Source organism: Pinus tabuliformis, chromosome 5_2, assembly GCF_031772625.1.
Source record: "Pinus tabuliformis cultivar Carrire ecotype Pingquan chromosome 5_2, CPIR1, whole genome shotgun sequence".
NCBI lineage: Eukaryota > Viridiplantae > Streptophyta > Pinopsida > Pinales > Pinaceae > Pinus > Pinus tabuliformis.
The window spans coordinates 386,457,549-386,479,337 of NC_142306.1; the positions used below are offsets into that span (position 1 = coordinate 386,457,549).

Consider the following 21,789-nt stretch of genomic DNA (forward strand, 5'->3'; position numbering starts at 1 on the left):
TTGCTTCAAAAATTGTAGGTCCACAATTCTCCTCTCAATTTTTATCCTCGGGATTTCGAGAAGACAGATCTCCTTCCATGTTTCCCCTCCGTACAGGGAAGTTATGTTAAATTTTAAGCTTCTGTGGAAGTTTCTTGTAGCTTCATGATCCGGATTATCCACAGTTTCTAGTTCATTCTGCCAACCTTTCAAACCCCAAAGGGGGTCCATCATCATGACAAATCAGAAAGAATATGACTGAAAAATTATTGAGAGAAGAGAGCCAGCAACCTGGATATAAATAAACAAAGAAACTCCGAATTAGGGCCAAACTTAATCTCAGAAACGAGTTATTATTATAATGATTAAAAAGTCTATGATTTATCCTGGCAAAAGGAGGAATGATTTTCTTGTTCCTACATTGCTTTAGAAATTGCAGGTCCGCAATTCTCCTCTCAATTTTTATCCTCAAGATTTCGAGAAGACAGATCTCCTTCCATGTTTCCCCTCTGTACAGGGAAGTTATGTTAGATTTTAAGCTTCTGTGGAAGTTTCTTGTAGCTTCATGATCCGGATTATCCACAGTTTCTAGTTCATTGTGCCAACGTTTCAAACCCCAAAGGGGGTCCATAATCAGGACAAATCAGAAAGAATATGAATGAAAAATTATTGAGAGAAGAGAGCCAGCAACCTGGATATAATTCAGAGTTTCTTGGTTTATTTATATCCAGGTCGCTGGCTCTCTTCTCAATAATTTTTCATTCATATTCTTTCTGATTTGTCCTGATGATGGACCCCCTTTGGGGTTTGAAACATTGGCAGAATGAACTAGAAACTGTGGATAATCTGGATCATGAAGCTACAAGAAACTTCCACAAAAGCTTAAAATCTAACATAACTTCCCTGTATGGAGGGGAAACATGGAAGGAGATCTATATTCTCGCAATCTTTAGGATAAAAATTGAGAGGAGAATTGCGGACCTGCAATTTCTGAAGCAATGTAGGAACAAGAAAATCATTCCTCCTTTTCCCAGCATAAATCATAAACTTTTTAATCATTATAATAATAACTCGTTTCTGAGATTAAGTTTGGCCCTAATTCAGAGTTTCTTGGTTTATTTATATACAGGTCGCTGGCTCTCTTCTCTCAATAATTTTTCATTCATATTCTTTCTGATATGTCCTGATGATGGACCCCCTTTGGGGTTTGAAATGTTGGCAGAATGAACTAAAAACTATGGATAATCCGGATCATGAAGCTACAGGGAACTTCCATAGAAGCTTAAAATCTAACATAACTTCCCTGTACGGAGGGGAAACATGGAAGGAGATCTGTCTTCTCGAAATCCTGAGGATAAAAATTGAGAGGAGAATTGCGGACCTGCAATTTCTGAAGCAATGTAGGAACAAGAAAATCATTCCTCCTTTTGCCAGGATAAATCATAGACTTTTTAATCATTATAATAATAACTCGTTTCTGAGATTAAGTTTGGCCCTAATTCGGAGTTTCTTGGTTTATTTATATCCAGGTCGCTGGCTCTCTTCTCTCAATAATTTTTCATTCATATTCTTTCTGATTTGTCCTGATGATGGACCCCCTTTGGGGTTTGAAACGTGGGCAAAATGAACTAGAAACTGTGGATAATCCGGATCATGAAGCTACAAGTATATATGATTCTTTATATATTTCAAATATAAAATAATTTGTATTTAGTTTGTTATATGTTTTAAAATATAAGTATTATATTTTAATGTGTATTTGATTTATATTTTAAAATAATAGTATATGTTTTATAAATAAATAATATAGTTAATTGAGTTTAGTTTAAGTGTCTGGGTGGAATAATTATTATTTTCTTTATCAAGATTTAAATTTGGTAACTTAACATGTTGACACTCTAGAATAGAGTAATTTTGTTGCTCTCTTAAATGATTCTATATTGAGGGTTGACCTAATACTAACAATCTCTTGTGCCTTTAAGCTGAGAAGAAGGTTGACTTTCTTCTCTAGGAAATACCTGATGCCCAAAGTTTAGATATATATAATTTTCAATTTAAGAATAATAATTTTTTTAATTAAATTTAGATTAACTTACATGTGTCCAGAAACTATATTTGTTGCCTAGAAAACCATATCATTGACAGAATAGCAAAGCATTATTTAAAAAAAATCTAGAGCTACCAAGAAATATTTAAGAAAACTTAGTTCCCTAGATTAACAAAGTGATATATAAATTGTTCACTATGACCTACCTCCAAATAGCCAAAATTTGGAAATTGCAATCCAGCCATAAAAGGGCTTGTAGAATAAAAACCTAGACTAACTGAGAGCTAAGCATCATGAGAAAGGCTAGCAAGATGTGGCAGCATCCACCTTAATTGGTTTGAGATCCCCATCTTTGCAATATCTTGGACCAGCACCAAGATAAGTACTAACCTTAATCCTCCCAATTCACTCACACATATCCTTTTGTTGAAGCACAAGGTCATCCTGAACGAATAGAATTTTTTCCTTGGCTTTGTTATAGTCCAAAGGAACTTGACCCAACAATTACCTAATTCTTCAACATGGATCAATGGAAAGCACATACTAGTTTTTCCTCCCATGGGTGTGGCCTATATCAGGCACACATTTCTTCACATCTGCAATCACTTCAAATTCTAATGAGCTCTCTTTATAGCAATGTCTTCTTCCAATTTTTGAATCTCCTCATTTAGCTTTGGTGGTAATTTCTCCATGAAAATTCTAGCTGAGGTATCCACCCTTATGTGGGTGCTAGAGCCTCCTTGCAGCCTATGATCCCCACATCCTCTCTGATAGTACGCTCTTTACCTAACCATCTTAGTGAATCAGTGAAAATAAACAGGAAAAAACCTTGCTGAAGGGAATTTCAATGATAGACTTAAGTGTTAGATTAACACGCAAATGCCAAAATCATGTGGCGACTCGTAGTTATCATGGAAAGTAGAGAAATGCACAAGTTGATGCAAAAGAATGGGAGGAAAGAACAAAAAATAGCATTCCTCGAGCCCAATATATAATTCCATGAGGAGGCCAAGGATGATGGCATTGAATTCCATTACACTAAATTATAAAAGAATAATGTGAAAAGGACCCAATTCACCGCCATCCACTTGAAGCAACATGTGATAAGTGAAACATGAATATGGCCCATTAAGAACCATAATCACCATCATAGTTGTAATATATTGACCCTAAAATCAACACATCTAAAAATGGAAGTCTCAACCCGTGATGGTTTAAGGATGACCAGCAACTCTGGAATGCTTAATGCAATTCCTGGAACTCTTCCAAATTTGGCAAGAAGATGAAGTCATCTGTTAGAGGAAGTGTTCTCAATTTTGTTCCTGGAATTCTTCTGAAACTGGTAAGAAGCTAAAGTCTTCTACTAGAGGAAGCATCTCAGATTACCAACTGAAGGCATGCTCAGGGGCATCTTTGTTGCTAGCTACAACTCTGAATCTGGTATGGTAAGTTGTGGCTCAGGCTCACTTGATGTGGCTTTGAAGCTTGTAAATGACCATCATTTCCCCCCCTGTCAGATACAATGTGAGATGATGGAGAAAAATCAACTGCAAGACTATTCAATACTCTGGAACAAGTTCTGACATGTGATTGAAATATCTTCTTGGTTTTTGATGCCCATTGCCAAGAAGTGATCCATCCTAGTTGAATCTTTGTTCTTGCAGGACTTTTGTTTCTGAAGCATTTGTGTGAACAATGACTTGTTTTATGATAGTGCTTACATGGATGAAGATCAAAACAGTGATCTTTCAGATGGCCAACTCCATCACAGTGTTGGCATTTCACAATATGTTATTGTTGATGCCGTGGAAGAGGGGTAGAATCTAGAAGAGCTGGAGGTGAACTATCATGAGGAGCAGGTGAACTATCATGAATAAATCCAACACTTTGAAATTGGATTTGTTTGGAGTAGTCTGGAATATGAAAGGACAAGTCCTTGTCATATCCAACACCAGTTCTGTGCTTGTTATGGACAAGCTATTCCCAAGGTTTGATGATCGGCCTGGGAAGTGCAGACTGAGTTTCTGCATCTGCATCTACAATACTCGGGAAGATCATGTAGCAAGAATTTTTTAGAATAGTTTTATTAAACATTATATACATAGTTTTATGAATAAGTTATTTAAATATATACAACTTTAATATTATTATGATATTTTAATTAATATTATTCATTATTTTGACTTATGGAAACATTGTCAATTGAGTTGTATTTTATGTTAAAATTTTAGGTTTAGATTTTGGTAACCATAGAGGTCGATGTAAATTCTTAGAATCAATTTATATAGGATTTCAATTCATGAAACCTACATCAAACCCACTTGAAAAATTACAATACCTTCAAAAGGTTGAGTAGTTTTGATTAGGAAAAACAATAAAAATATAGATTTTCATATATTTCATTACAATATGTACTTACGTACTTTAGAATCATAGAAATTGTCGTGGAAGCATTAAGCATAGTTATTATCTAGGTTTGACCCATCCATTTCCTCAAACACATAAGCAACACATTGAGTCCAACTAAACATTGACTTTCATCAAAAGAAATCATATTTTTATAATTGTTAATGGTTCATTTATTGATAATAACACAATTAAGTAAAAGAGAAGCAACTCAAACATATAAGTGAATTGGGAATTAAACTTTGAACTAAGCTTGTGATTATCCAAACACATTCACCTCACTTAGGACAAAATTCAATAATTATTAAGAGAACTTGTAATGTAAATAGATTTCTCCAAAACCTTCCTCTTTTTTATAATAACCATTCACTCAATGTGAATATGGATATTAATACTTACTTTAGCAATTATGCATTATATCTCTATAATTCCTTAATCTATTTAATTACCTTGAGCTTCTCTTTCTTTTATAATAAATCATATATTATCCTAAATTAATTACTAACAATTTGCAAGGCATCTTTCTTAATATTTAAGATTTAATCATAATTATTTGATTTTTTTGTTGCATCAAGCATTGTACTTCATTATTAGTAAGCATAAACTTATTATGTCTCAAATTATTGTAATGTATAGAGATCGTGTACTTCATTATTAGTAAGCACAAACTTATTATGTCTTAAATTATAGTAATGTATAGTAAAATACTTATGAAGATCGTGTAGCAAGGCTAATGTACTTTTGAAGACTTCATTATTAGTAAGCATAAACTTATTATGTCTCAAATTATAGTAATGTATAGTAAAATACTTGTGAAGATAGTGTAGCAAGAATTTTTTAAAATAGTTTTAATAAACATTAGATACATAGTTTTATGAATAAGTTATTTAAATATATACAACTTTAATATTATTATGATATTTTAATTAATATTATTCATTATTTATAAATAAAATAAATATAATATTTTATTTCACATTTATTTTATAAAACATTATTTTATACTAATATACACTAAAAATAAAAATAAAAACTATATTTATCACATAAAATTAAAACAACTTTAAAATGACACACTTCAATTTTACCCTAGTAATTATGAAAAATAAGAAAAATCCACTTGCCATTACAAAGTACATAGCTAATAAGAAAACCTTGCCCAAGGGAAATATTTACATGCCATCCTTTCCACCAAGAAAAATAGGTTCAAATGCAATGTGATAAGAAACAATATAAGTTCTATTGAAACCATATAACAAGGTAGTTTCATATAATAGGGTCATAGGAAATGCTTTATATTTATTAATTTTATTGAGAAGATTTTATGATATGCGGATGTTATCTCATTTTTTCATTAAACATATTTGATTATAATGCTGGCATTAATAAATTATTATTATCTTATTATTTAGAAATTGTAAATGCTAAAAAAATTCCCATAAAACAATTTGTAATTGATCAAAATCATCGTTAAAATTAAAAAATAAAACATTTACAAAAATAAAACATTTCGAAAAAGGACATGATTAAAAATAATATTTTGTAACCATATAGTATAATAAAACATATGAAGCGCACTATTGAGAATATAATATCTCGTAGCCATACATGATTGCAAGATATTCCAAAACATATTCATTGTTTTCCTTTAAATATTTCTTACTAATTTTCTTCCTCCTGTTTATTTAATCCTGGCATGTTTAGTTAAATGTCCTTTATGTTCCTTCTTTCATTATTTCCCCCCTTTCACTTGGTTCCTTCTCCTTTCATTAATTCTGTTTCCCCTTCTTCTCCTTTGAAGTTTGTTTTTTAGGTTTTTTTTTTTAATAAAGTTTGCAAATTCTTAACCATGTGATCATGTTCTAATTCTTTCTTGTTGGTTCGTATGTAAATTTAAAAAAAAAACACTTAAATTTTTAGGATTGTGTAACTTTTTTAATAGACCCATTACCCTAAATCAATTACACATCATGTTGGTGGGTGGCATCAATTTTATGTTATGTTGATGGTTGATAAAATTAGTTAGGGATCTTTTACAATTGAAATTAAGAGTTTAAGACCCATTATGAACATCGCCTACATACCTTCTAAAATCTATTATAGACATACTCATGGACCCAAAGCCACATGGATACTTTAATTTCATTTTTTTCAACATTTCTTCGATGATTTAAATTTTTCTCATCAAATTGTTAAGGTGATTAATAATTTTAGATAATTATTAGTGAGCTAGTAACTACCTGTCACCTATTGTTGAGGTCATGGTAGTTACCAACTATCAAAATGAGTGATAGATGGGTAATGGAAAAGAGAGATATGTTTTGTCTTCCCATATTCAAAATACACATAACTGCTACTTTCAACTATAACTCATTATCATCCACGCTTTCTTTCAATAATGTCCATTCACATGTTGCTATTCTCCCACAAACTACTATTATTTACAAAATATCCATTTTCAGAATACACATAACTTACTATTGCAATTGTAACTCATTATCATCCACCCTTGCTTTCAACAATGTCCATTCACATGTTGCTCATCATGTCACCTCAGTTTCGCAGTCAACGTCTTATAATTTGCAGTGAATCTCATTTTCACCCATCTAAAAACCAAGGTGAGATATGTATTTTAGGGTTATTTATAGTCAGTTATTTAATAGACAGATGTGAAGGCTGGTTTTTGTTTCTGATAGACCAGATGTGGGCAGTTGTAACTCACTAGACACTTTAAAATAATGAACAAAAACATGTTCACATAAACAAAAACAACTACATGGATAATGGATAACCTCTACATGACATTACTATTATTTACAAAATGGCCATATTCACAATACACATAACTAATAATTTCAAGTAGAACTCATTATCATCCACCCTTGCTTTCAATAATGTCCATTCACATGTTTCTATTCTTCCACACGCTACTATTATTTACAAAATATCCATATTCAAAATACACATAACTGCTACTTTCAACTATAACTCATTATCATCCACCCTTTCTTTCAACAATGTCCATTCACATGTCGCTATTCTTCCACAAACTATTATTATTTACAAAATATCCATTTTCAGAATACACATAACTAACTATTGCAATTGCAACTCATTATCATCCACCCTTGCTTTTGAAAATGTCCATTAACATGTCGCTATTCTTCCCCACTCTATGCCTTACCACTCTATGTCTTACGGCGTTTCCTTTGCAAAATAAGGTGCAAATGCTAGCTTTAAATTTTCAACTTTCCTAACTCTGGAATGTTTAAATAACATTGTGCCTTTCATATTATACGATAATGGATGTGAATTATAAGAATGATTTAGGGTTCAATGTCATTGCTTTTTTTGTTTTTTTGGGGTATATAAATGCTAAAGTTACCTTTATTTTTGTCGACTCTGACATATTTTTTGATATGGTGTATCTTTTCACAACATAAATTCTATTACAATATTATGCCTAGAGAATCCTATCAGAATATTTGCATATCCATTATTTAAGTTTCACTCATCGTAACCTTCCAAGATAACTTTCAACACCTTATCTTCTTGAATTAGCAATTGAATTCATGTGTTAAGTTCATTTTTTATCCTTGTTGATATGATAATTAGCATGAATTTTGATATCCTTATTTAATGTGTTTGGATCTCATAGTCATTATAATTTCATTCCTTCGTTATCTTTACTCTTAACTCTTCAACAATAAAACAATTAGTCATGGGTTATGTGTATATTGTAATAGAATCCACATTATAAAAATAGATACTTAGGACAAAATCAAATAATTAATACTTGAATATAAATCTCTCAACAATCCACTAATATTGTATAGGTTTGGTCAAGCTCATAGTAAACATAATGCATATTTTTTCTTTGTTTCACACTAGACTATGTCAATGATTTTGTTTGCAATGAAAAACATTAATAATATTATTGATAACTTGTATGTTCTTGATTAATTTTATGTTTGAACCTGCACAAAATGGACTTTGTCAATATAACAAAACCGAAAATTAGAATCACAATAGTAAGAATTGTGATCTTCTATTCATTTAATTTTCTCAATCATCAATTGATTACTATGTCCATTGTCCTCCTCCCAACTTTGTACATTTGTATATATCACACACTTCACTTTCTTCTTATTCTTTCTCAAAACATTGGCATTAGTGTGACTATACTTTAAGTTTCAAATACGTGGGAATGATTTCCATATATCTTTCCCTCTTCTTTAATCAAAGGCCAAGAGTAATAAGATGTATCCTTTACAACCTTAATGCTTGCAAAAATAATTTTGATACTTAGGTGGGATTCTTATATAAGATATAAAAAGATAACATAATTCATGTTACTCATGAGATCTATGTAATAGGAATTATGCTCTAAATACATCATGACATGCATTTTTTTCCATGGTTTGAGAGACAAACAATCAATATCCTCACTAACAATAACATATTTGGTGTTCATGATGCATAATTTCCTTCTACTTTGTGTTCGAATTTACCTTAGTAATTATAGAGGTCTTAGCCTGCATCCTACATAATAAGAAATGGATGACTCATACAAGAATATCATGTTCCTAAAACACTATAAATAAAAAAGATTATCTTCATGGCTCTTGTACTTTTTTGATAGAATTACCACCCTTCAATAAAGTCCTTAAGCTCTATGCCAATATATTTTTTCTAATGAGATTTACAACAAACATGACTCCTATGGTTAAGCATGATTGTGACATGCTTGAGATATTGAAATGAAATGAAATGAAATTATTTTAACATCCACGAGGCTAAAATGGAATATGGGACAGATTCCTTCTCCATTTGTTTCTTGTATTCGGCCCTTTTCCTGTGCGGTCTCACAATAAATGCTCCGAGCTTCTCAACAAACCCCTTCTTGAATAAATTATCCGAAGAGCTAGCTGCTAGAATATTTTCATAACTTTCTCTGATGTCTTTCTGTTTCCGCTTTTCTAAAAGAGAAAAAAATACACTCTTTTTTTTATTACAGAGGAATCTACAACTGGAGCAGCCTTGCAACTCACGTAACACAGGTTCGATTCTGACTGCTACCATTATAACCCCTTGAAACTACACTCGCCCCTCTCCACAGCTCCGGGCTAGTCCGGGGGATTTGAACTTGTGACCTTCAGTATGGAGCCCGCCTTTCTAACGAACTTCACCGCATTGTGATTACCAACTCACCTACCGCCGTGGGGCTAAAAATACATACTCTTTCTTTCCACACTTCTTTTGGCATTTTCCAATGCCCTCTTTCACAACAGAGTTGATGAGAATGAGTCCTTAATTGAACCATTTAAGAACATTGGATCTAAAAGAAGTATTGACCCCTATGTATGCTTTTTGTGGATTATTATGAGTGGGATTAAACTCTTCAATATAGTACTTCATCTTTCTCCCTAGCTCCTTCTCCCATGTGCATTTGTGGAACTCATCCATAAGAAAAGTCTTCATCTCTTTACTAATTGTGGGACACATGCTCAAACAAATATCCCATTTACTAAACCATTTGTTATTTTTCCACATCGAAGTCTTCTTCCTTTTCCACAATATGTCATTAAACACAACCTTAGGCCATCTTCCCTCTTACGTTTGCTCAAATTTTTCAAATACCTTATGACTGGCACCATAGCAATTGCTTCTTCCATTTCCTCAATTTTTTTTTAAATACCTTATGACTCACACCATAGAAATAACTTCAATAGGAGCAACCCCTGTTTCACTTAACAAGATATCATAAGGAACTGCACTTTTAATTTTGAATTTATTTGTAATTAAAAGCTTCTGAATTTTCTCAATTTGTTTCCAGTGCATCTCGAATATATTGGTGGCCCACAATTCACAAAAGTATAGAATCACCATAATGCTCAATTATCATATAGATACACAAAACAAATCCTCTCTAATATGAGTGTCACAAAAAAGTTTCATTATTACATCCCACCAAAATCTTAGCATTGTTATTTTGAATACATTAAAAATTCATAAAAAAAAAATAAATACAGTTTAACATTAATAATTATTTATTTATTTATTAATTGAGCATTAATGATTTTTATTTTTATTTATTAGTTTTTAACATGGTAAAAAGGAATATTTAAAATAAATCTATTTTAAAATATTTATTTAATTTACTTTTCTCAATTATATGATGATGATGGTGGTGGTGGTTAACGTCCACTGAGACCAAATTGATCTATCAGACCTATAATTTTCTTATATATATATATATATATATATATATATAATATACTCTTCAACTTAAAATAAAAAATAACTTTCCAAATTCAATCTCCATTTACTATAATTATTTTATTTGTTATTTTACTCATTTATAAACACATTTTATACGGTGGTTCTACCAAAAATTAGAAAAAATAGATAAATAACTTTAGAGTTAAAGTCAAATAACAAAATTTGTACAAAACAACTAACCTAACTTGAAATGTACTTCGTCACAAACTACACCTCTCTTTACTTTATTAATATTACTTTGATAACTAAAATTGCCTTCAACTTCTCATAGAATTATCTTTATAATATGACACAAAATAAAACAACACGAAAGTTAACCCATGATTTATAAATTTTAAATAAAAGATTATATTCTTTCCTTTTATCAATCGTAACCAAAAGGAAGCCCAGTTTCTGCAAATATGAGATAGTAATTAAAAAAAATAAAAAATAAAAAATATATCCCTCATTGGTAAGTATTATATTTAGATTATTTTTAAATATTATATTTATATGTTTTTGAATTTTATATTTACCGTAATCAATATTAAAATTTATGGTACATCTTCAATAGGAAAATAACAATATAATTTATTGTGAAATAAAAATACTTTCTTCAAAAAATTTATTTAGTAGTTGTAAAGAACTTTTTACTATGCCAATCATCTGAACTCTATGCAGTTTGACCATGGAATGAGAGTGTAAGAGAAAACCACATTAAAAAGTATTCCAGATACCAATAATAAAGTGTAGTATAATTATTTTATGTTTTGTTATATATATATATATATATATATATATATATATATATATATATATTGTGATGACCCCGTAAAATGTAATTATTTATAGTTTACTGCGGTAAAAACTGAATGACATTGAGGAACTTATTTTCTTTTAAGAGTAATCTGTTAATTTTAAATATGCATTAAAATAATGTTTTAAAGAATTACTCAGAAAGTATTGGAGCTCCCAAAAGGGAACTGGAAAAAGAAAAGGAAAGTAGTTAATTAAACTGAAAATAACCACCTTCCCTAACTGGAAGGATTTCCAGGAAAAGGAGGAAGTTGGTAGACAGAATTCTGGGCTGTAGAGACAGACAGAAGGAAAAAGGAAAAAACCTTGTTTGGACTAAGTCTGGTAGTGACCAGATAGTCGAGCACTAGGTGCTGTCTTACTGAGGATTGTGATCCGGTAAGAAGAAGCTCGGGGGGAGACTCAGGTCCCGGAGGACAAGTCTCACGGATGGGTGGATAACGAGCTTGACACAGGAATTTGCAGGAGATTTGCTGAAGAATTTCCCTACGAGCAGTGACCAGGTAAGTAACTAAACCCTAAAGTATCTGCAATTGTTTGTATAGAATGGGTAACTCAGAATACCTGTAGCTAACTGCGTATTATCAGTGGGACAGAGACTCTACAGTACTATCAAAATAGAATAACTGTGAATATTTAAGTGATATAGAAATGCATGCCTTCGTGTTCAACTAAGTAACTGTGTAAATCTGCATACCTGTAGCGTGTAGAGCAATTTATTATTACAGCTTAAAATATTAGCAGAGGTTAGGGTCTGAATATGCAGAGTCGGGTATCATGCGAAGTAGGCGGAAATCCTGTAACAGGAATCCATACCCTAACACGTAATGTCTACAGAAGGCCAATGCATCCTTAGCTGTGTAAATTATAACCTTGAGAGGAATCCGTAGATAGCCTCAGGATGCAAAGTTTTGAAGAGAAGTAGGAAGTTAGAAAGTAAAAGCCTTAAGCTCGAACCGGAATAGGTCCGCGGCTGGTGTGGCTCGGAAGAACCCTTGCGGCAGGCAGGAGCCTGAAGCCTCCGCTCGTCATTCCTCTTGGAAAATAAACCGGCCGAAAAGCAGAACTTAACCCTATGCATGATCCTTAAATTAATAGCCAAAGCAGTTGAACAGTTAAAGACTGTAATAGACTACCATAATATCACTCCTGAGTATAACAATATTATCTTCATTATCAGATAATCGTATTATCTTTATCATACAAACCGATTGCATTACTGTCATTAAACAAATCGATATGATGTTAAACTCTGTGAAAACAATAGAGTAAGCATTGTTACGGCAAACGAACAAACGCACAGCAAAATCATGATAACCATATTAGAGAGTTAAGGCAGACATTATATAGCGGACAAAGTATACATTATGACAGAAACATGAGCGAAACATAACCTATCTTCATAATCAGAATGTAGGACCCGAAGGTCTCTTTTTGCAAGAATCCCAACACTGAGTCCGACCATGCATCCATTGCACAGGATGCAGGTGCGAACCCTTATGGTACCTTCAAGACCAGTTGGGAAGGGGCGAATGCCGTTATAAACCAAACCCTCGGTAAAGCCATAAACAATGCGAACGAATTCCAGAGCAAGAATATAGATATACAAACTGAGTAATGCTTCAAATTCGACCCTTACGGGAAAACCATGTAAGAAGAATGATAATAAAACAGGAAAGTTTAACGTTGCTCTATATTAAACCGAAAAGCAGTCTTTCCAATATGGGTCCAGACCCAGTTACAATAATTCGTAAAAGTCCTCAACAAAGTGTTAAACTTAGTCATGAATACAGATGAAACATAGCAAAATGATGTTCAGTAGCTACATAGACAGCGGTCGAGAGGCACAGCCTCATGAACCTGAGATTTGCACTCAAGACCGCCGTAGACTCAAGGGGGTTAACCCAGCTTTCACAAATCAACCCCAATATGTATGGAACCAGAACTTATAATCCTGTTACCGCCATCTGCGCCAACCGTGAAGAAATAAGGTTGGGGTTTTCGATTAAACACAGAGATGAAACCCTCAGACGAAAGACAAACAGTAAATGTAAACAAGTGTATATCCGCGGTGCAAGGGGAAGCCAACATGTGTACCTGTAAACGTTCGGCAGAATATTGCCTGAGGGAAGAGCAGACCGCCGAAAGAGCCACGGTGGCAGAACATCACAGTCTGCCATGCAACAGAGAGAGCCGATTACTTTGTTTATTCCTTAAGAAAATCATAGACAAAATCGAAAAGATCTTAACAAACAGAAACCTTACCAAGTTGGTTTGAAGACTCACATCCTCGGAGCGGTAGCGCCATGGTGAGGTCGCATGCTGGAAGAAAGCGACAGAGGAGAATCGGCGCAGAGATGTGGGATAGACTCCCAGTTGTGGCGGAAGGATGCACAGAGCTGTGGAGCGCCAAACAGAGCCAGCGAAATCTCGAATAATCCGGGATATCCACAATATAAACGCGAAGTCACAGCCATGAGACGTGGAGCAACCACCACCCTTGATCTTCCTCGAAGCCCTTACACCGTAGATCCAGGCGGTAAATCCAAAGTGCAAGAGCGGGAAAGTTTCCAGCCTGGAAGGCCATGCCCGAGCACGTGATCAAGCCAGCGGAAGTAAAAGCTCAGTCCAGGTGTTCCGCGGAGGGAGCGCCAGCAAATAATGGTAGATGGGATTTAATATATTTCCGTAACCATATAACAAAGTTATCCATTGCATAGTGTCGAGGTGGTGTAGCATCATAATGGAGTTGGACAAGTAAACCAAAAGTTAAATTAAACCATTGGTACCCGTGATGGACAATATCAAATAGCAGTTATATGCGACAGTATAAGCAACTATATAAATATCAGTTATATACGACAGTATAAGCAACTATATAAAGATGGTGCAGACACCATGGTAAAAGAAATTTTTTTTTTACATAGGTGAGATATGTGACATATATATATATATATGTATATTGGGTGTAGATTTTGTAACTATAAATATTTTATAGTTTAATTATTTGATTTTTTAACTTGTATTTTGCTTTAAATTTGATAAAATTTAATTATTTGATTTTTTGTGTTTTTTATGGTTAATTTTATTTAAATTTAATAAAAATTAAATAAAAATGATAAATTTTTAATTTCCAATTTATAAACTTTAATTATTCTTAAAAAATTTCAAAATATTCCGTATCTTTAAATACATGTGAAAATACATCTGAATAAATAAAAGTTGAATAACAAAAATTCATAATCATATAATTTTTAACCAACCAATTCTAGCCTTGGAAAATTGAAAAAACAGATGATGAGATTTCACCCAAATATGAGTATATAGTGTGCCAATGATATCACGGTTATACATTAAATATTCACTATGGCAAGTTAAAAGGCGTCTCTAATATTCCATAGACACCCTCTGTTCTGCAAGAGAGTATTCTGGACCCTTGTTATAGGCTGCCATATTGTTATTTGACTTTCAAACAATTTGTGTTCAACCATTCAATGCCATCTGGATCATAGGTTACAGACAGCCACATTGTTATTTGACTTTCAAACCATTTGTGTTCAACCGTTCATGCCCCTTGGGTCCTACGTTAGAGGCGATCATATTTTCATTTGACTTTCAAACCATTTGCACTCAACCATTCAATGTTCTGTTACTCTTAGGTCACAGACGGGCATATTGTCATTTGACCTTCAAACCATTGGCGTTCAACCAACAATTTAATGCCCTTATGTAAGTAACTGCACCATGAAATCATTCCACCGTGAGCTTGCAGCTATTCAGTTGTACTCATCCCATTTCTCTATTTTCTTGATCATGGCATTTCTAGGTGCTTTATAAATTGAGAATTGGGATAGTGATCTATTAACACATCTTGGAGAGCCCATTGTAGTTTTGTTGTTCTCATTGCAGCAACAAAGTAGCGGTTTAAAGGCAACTACGGAAAAATATCTCCTGCAGATCAGATGCGGTCCCTCCATTCGCACAATATGAATTCCCAAAAGCACTGGCCCAGAATGCTCCTGAAATCAAAGTCCTCTAATCAATTGCCAGAAACTTCTAATTTTTTAGCGATGAGGCCACCATATTCTGAAGGTCGGCAATATTTTTCTCTTGCACGTACAAACTAAATCAAGCTCGTTCAGATGCCGTGTAGATATAATGATGAATCTAGATCTAGATTGAAAAGCGTCTATCTTTGTTCTCTATGTGATTTAAAAAAAAAATCTAAACCTTATATCATAAATCAAATCACATCACAGAAACATGAAATTTAAGATATAATACCATTTCATTCCCAGAAGTATACTATTTCAGAACTATACTCTTTCATTCCTCGAAGTATAAAATTTAAGATATATTACTATTTCATAAAATTTAAGAAATAATACTGTATCTGTCATGTTTACTTTTGCGTAAACAAATATAGTACTTTCTCGGTCATCATGTTTACATTTGCGTAAACAAATATAGTACTTTCTCGGTCATCAGATTAATATAGATAGTGCCATAGGGATCGCAGCTAGTTTGATTAATCAAACTGTAATAGGATAATGTTAAGGTTGGGGAATGATATAATAGTTTGATCAATGTTGTTGTAATGGTTCGGTATCTATAGATATTGCAATAGCAAATAGCAGTTAGTCATTCGTTAAATTATAATATTTTGATAAATATTATTCTAATTTTTTTTGAGTATATGAATATGGTTTTGTTGCTTTAAAGTTTTATTCATTTTTAAGGGTATATTTTGGGTTAAAAACGGGTAACAATAATCTTACTCTAAAGCTCATGTTTTCCAAGAGTTTTAAATTATTGCGCCATGTTAATTAAAATTCACAAGTACAGTGAAGATTAAGTTTTGATAGAATTTCAGACAGTCATATACCATTAGTTTTGATAGAGATTTGACATTAGTTTTCATAAATATTTTTTCCATGCAGCAGGTGCATTGTCAAGTAAGTTTTTGCAGGAGAAGGAAACGAACATGTCCAAAACAAAGTCAAGATGACATCCAAAACCAGAGCAGATCCAGATCCTGGAAGATACATTCAATTCTGGCATGGTGAACCCTCCCAGAGAAGAAATAAAAAAGATCAGAGCTCGGCTCAAAGAATTCGGGCAAGTTGGTGATGTAAATGTATTCTACTGGTTCCAGAATAAAAAGTCCAGAGTAAAGCGAAAGCGACATGTCCAAGATGCGCAAATGTCTGAACCTTGCCCCAAGGTTGCAAAGACCACATCTTCAACGGCATCAACATCAACGTCAACATCAGTTAAGTCTAAACATATAACGGTTGGAAATCAACCCCCCTCATCTTCTACTGTGCCAGTATCTTCATTGCCCGGGAACCATTACGAGACGCACGTGAACCAACAAATGAGCAGTACTCAATGCAGTAACATGCAAGCATTTGGAGGGGCGGGAACAACAGGAAGCAGCGGAATTTTGAATGAAGGTACATAGGCATTGATACTAGTGGAATAGTGTTGTTACCATGTCTTAATTTCAAGCTGCCAACGTATCATATACCCTTATTCAAATGCATATATTTGTGCTTTGTTGTGAGTACATTGTTTTCATGTCCATGTCTAATATTAAGCTCGGTCTGCAGGAGGTGTGCAGGAGGACTCCATGACTAACGGTAACCGATCAATAACTGTATTCATCAATGACATTCCAATGGAAGTCCCCAAGGAGCCCCTGAACTTCAGGGCTTTCTTCGGAGATGATGCACTGTTACTCCATTCCTCTGGCGAGTCGGTGCTAGTGAATGAATGGGGATTCCCCTTGGAAGTCCTGGGGCATGGAGCTAAATATTTCTTGGTATGCTATACATATTCCTTATGTTCATTTATATGGAATCAGTCTTAGTATAATTAAGTCTCAAAAAATTAAATAAATATAGAAGTTTATTGCTCTGATCTGAGTGGCCTTATGGGTACGTTTTTATTCTATTTTTGCAGCTATGAAGGCTATTTTATCACTGGTCGATCTGCTGCTTCCTTTGTTCAGCTTCTTGTTGAACACTACTGTTTTTGCAGCAAAATTCAGCTTCTTGTTGAACACGGTTGCTTTGGCATCAAAATTCTATGTTACCATAACCTTCCAAACTTGAGATTTGATATATCGAGGCTATATGTTATTTATTTATAACTTGATATTTTATATTCCATAGTACAAAAGAAAAGGCATTTTGCACTGTACTGAAGTAGTTTAAATCACTTTTGTTTCTATGGAATTCCTGAGGATCACGGGGGCCCAAAACTCGGTGGCTCACGTGCTAGTTTCTATGCACTTGAACGATCAGTTTCTATGAATGGTTACAAGCAGAGGAAACACTTCAGTCGCATAAGTTTAAATTATCCACCTTCCACATGCTTTAAATTCCTTGGAAACTTTTTTGAACTTTGAAGTAAAATCAGTAAGGGATAATATAGAATATTATATTATATTTAGGCGTCCTTTCTTATGCATCAACAATTGTCAACACTTTCAACCGTTGATTTGAAGTGTGACTGCTGTTTCCAAATATCAGTTGAGTTGCCTTACTGCTTTTTCCCATTCTTTTATGTCACTCTTGAACATATTTTTACTGTTTTTTCCCTGCCAGTTGTTGTTGCTATTCTTCTTCCCTGGCTTTTAGTGTATTAAGCATCTCACATAGCTAGTTCTCACTTTCATCTCATCATTTTCTTTAATACTCTGCATTGCATGGACTTACCTTGTTTCTTGTTCATAGGGTTATCAACGCCAACACCCGTTGCCTGCCATATTGGCTTGCCCGTTGGATTGAAGGTGCAACGTCTACGAATTCGAGAACAATACTAGTCGCCATTGCCATGGCACGGCTCATTGACTCTGCACTGGGTACCTTGAAACATGGTAATGAAAAAACTTTTACTCGTTACTCCTATTATAGTCATCTAAATCAGTGGTTTAATTTCCGTTCTTGTCATAATCTGATTGTTTTTAAGAGTTGTTACTTTTTCTTGCCTGCGGCCATAAAAATGGCACTCACGTCTTTTATGGCTGAATGGGTTTTATTGTTTAAAAAACAAATCGTGAGTGCAAGACTTGTATATGGTTAAGTTGAATTCCCTCACACCGAGGGCTTCTAGCTTGAATCTGCATTAACAGTAATGCTTACGAATTCTTGTCTTAAATAAAGAGTTCATTTCCTATTGTGTATTATTTTGGAGGAAAAATGTTATCGAAGAGTCATTGCATTTTTGCATAGATATTTTGCATTAACGTCTGTTTTCATGCACACTGTATTTTTATATTAATTATTCCGAGGATTGTTAAACCAAACTCTTCCATGGAAGTAGTTGTTTTTCCTCGCCGATAGTAATCTTTATATTTTTGATAAATCTTTTAAAACTTGTATTTCTTTAATGAAGCAGCGAAATCAATGGAACTACGTAGGAATAACCTTGGGAAATTGGCAGTGAAGGAGGATATTTAGTAAGCGGAAGGCAACGGAGATTTGAAGCTTGCATCGTGACAGGGGATTCAAGTATAGGTAAATGAGCTAAATGAACATGAACTCACATTCTAATGTTTCTATAGCAATGGCGGAGAAGCTAAGTTGCTAAGTTGCTTCGAATCCGGGCTGCCCATTACGAATATAGCAATTCCCCCGCAGATTCCCGAGGGCCCAGTAGGCGACAAATGTAAGGAAGCAATCGCTGAATTTGCCATCGCCCACAACTTGTTGATGGACAACGTCACCTAGATTCAAAGAATTTAGGGGTTTCGATTAGCAGGGTTAGTGACTATGAACGCAGCCTACTGAAGCGCACATAGTTTAATCCCTCGCCTGTAATGGTGCTCTTTATGTGTTCCAATGGCTACCCCATTACAATGTTGGTTCTTACGTTTAAGTGTTAGGTTAATTTTAAGTTTAGGGTTAATGTGCGTTGTTTACTTTTAGCTTATGTTTCAAAGTGTTAGTTTCATTTATACTTATGTTGAACCATTAGGGTTTCTAGTGATAATCATTAGGAGCTTCTTCTCTTCTTCTTTTACATGTAGATATAGTATCGGGTGAAACTTTTGAATATTGTCAGAGAAGTAAAATAGTGATAAGATAGTGGATTGTTATTTGAAAACCGTCAAAAAAAAAGAGTAAAATAGTGGATTGTCCTAGTACTATGTATAGAGTATATATTCAATATTGTGTATATTTTCATATTGTTGTGATGTCAAAATGCAATCTGTTTAATATGGCAGGGAACCAAACTGCCTTGCTTTGTTCTTTGTATATTCTCAAAATAGTTGCAAAAGGTATTTGATCTCTAAAATATTTGTTATTACCAAATGCTGAAAAAATGTTTTTTTGGTGTGGAACATTTTTGGTCTATTTCGAGGCCACTCTTAAGAAGCTCATATGCACTTTGATTTTTGTCACTTTAAAGGTGGTCAAATGTTATAAGAGTGAAGCACATAACAAACACTATGATAAATGTAGGAATGTGTTATTTTAACTATCAAAGCACTCAAGGAAGTTAAAGGAATCAACTGAACACTTGGGATCAACTCCCACAAAGAAATTCTATACCTGCTCTTCAAATTCCTTCAAGCTTTTGAAAGTAAAACCAATAAATTATCAATATAATTTTAAAATAATAAAAAACAATTAGAAGGCCTTTAGCCATCTCAAATTGCTTATCCGTTAGGCTTGAACCAACATCTCTTCTAGAGAAATTCAACAATTCTAATTTAATAATCTTATCGGCCTCTTTTTGTACCTTTTGGGACAATTGCTAATATTATTAACTAAATCATATGAATAAAGTGGTTGTGTTATTTTAATTAAGGGTGATAATTTGATTATGAAAGAAAGGAAATGAAATTTTATATGTTTGTGTTATTAATATGTTTGTGTTAGATTATAGTTGATTTTGGTTTACTACTTTTAAATATAGTAAAGTTATGGTTGATAGTGATAGATTATAGTTAACAAATAGTTAATTATGGGTGACCATGGCAATCTATATTAAACTAGAGTTGTTTATAATAGATTATAATTGATTATGGCTGACCATGTTGCATATGGTTGATTGTGGTTGACCACGGTTGACCATGGTTCATCATGTTAAATGTGGAAGAAAATGGTTGATAATGATTTGCTTATGGTTGGCTATAGTTGGCCATATTGACAATAGTTGACCATGGTTTGACCATTTTTCACATGACCTTGGTTGACTATAATTAAATGTGGTCAAGTTATAGTTGACCTGATTTTTCTTGTTTAACTATAGTGGAGTATCATTGAACTTGTTTGACCATGGTTGATAATGTTTGACCATGTAGATAATGATTGACCCTAGTTTGACCATAGGTGACTATAGTAGTCCATGTTGACCATGTTGAGCATGGTTGGGCATTATCAACCACGGTTGACCATGTTTTCCATGACTTACTATGGTTGATCATGGATAACCATGGTTGAGCTTCCTTAACCATGGCTAACTATGGTGAATATATGGTTGATTATGGGTGAACATGGTTGACCAAGTTTGTCAACATTTAACTATAGATTACTATGGTAAACTATATCAATGTTTACTAATATCTAAACTATGTTTATACATTAGCGTCTCTAGTTATTCTTATGTATAGTTATAGTTATGAATATCTATTAATATTTATATCATTCTAGTTTTGTATATGGTTGTTGTTTCATATTGAATTTAAAAACTCTCTCTCTAACTTAATAAAACAACCATTGAATGTGATTTATTGATAAAGCACATTTATGTAAATCATTAGTAAAGTGGTGGATTAATTTTAATAAAGTTAGTTGCCATTATAATAGTCTAATAGACATATATTTATATGTATAGAAATCAATATAGTACTATATTGTGTATATATTGTTTCATAAACTATATTGATCTTAGTGAACATTCTTCATCCCTTCCCTTTCTTTCTTTTGCTATGATTGGAAATCCTGTATTTTACATATCTATACGATCAAGTCCTTAGGTTTACAAAATAGTGTATAAAAAAGTGTTTCAAATCATTGCTATTTGACTTGAACCCGTTCTAATAAGGTCAAGGTATTTTTGAATTTTCTGTTGAAACAATCAGGGAAAACTTCGAAAATGATTTCGATATTGAACCTTGGACATATAATAGTTCCAATGAAAAATAAGATCGTGTTTTTTTTTTTCACGGTAGCCTGCTCTAGTCCCCTTACAAAACGTTCGTTATTAGGTTAGCTATATACTTAACATGTTCCTAGCAATTCACATGGCATCATCATGAAATGATA

The 21,789-nt window shown here is 33.3% G+C and overlaps 2 pseudogenes; both read left to right on the forward strand.

Moving 5' to 3' along the window:
* The first annotated feature begins 15,450 nt into the window (after positions 1–15,450).
* LOC149159117 (WUSCHEL-related homeobox 12-like) lies at positions 15,451–17,625 on the forward strand (annotated as a pseudogene).
* Positions 17,626–18,921: 1,296 nt separating this feature from the next.
* LOC149159118 (WUSCHEL-related homeobox 12-like) overlaps positions 18,922–21,789 on the forward strand; it is a 32,569-nt pseudogene continuing 29,701 nt past the window's right edge.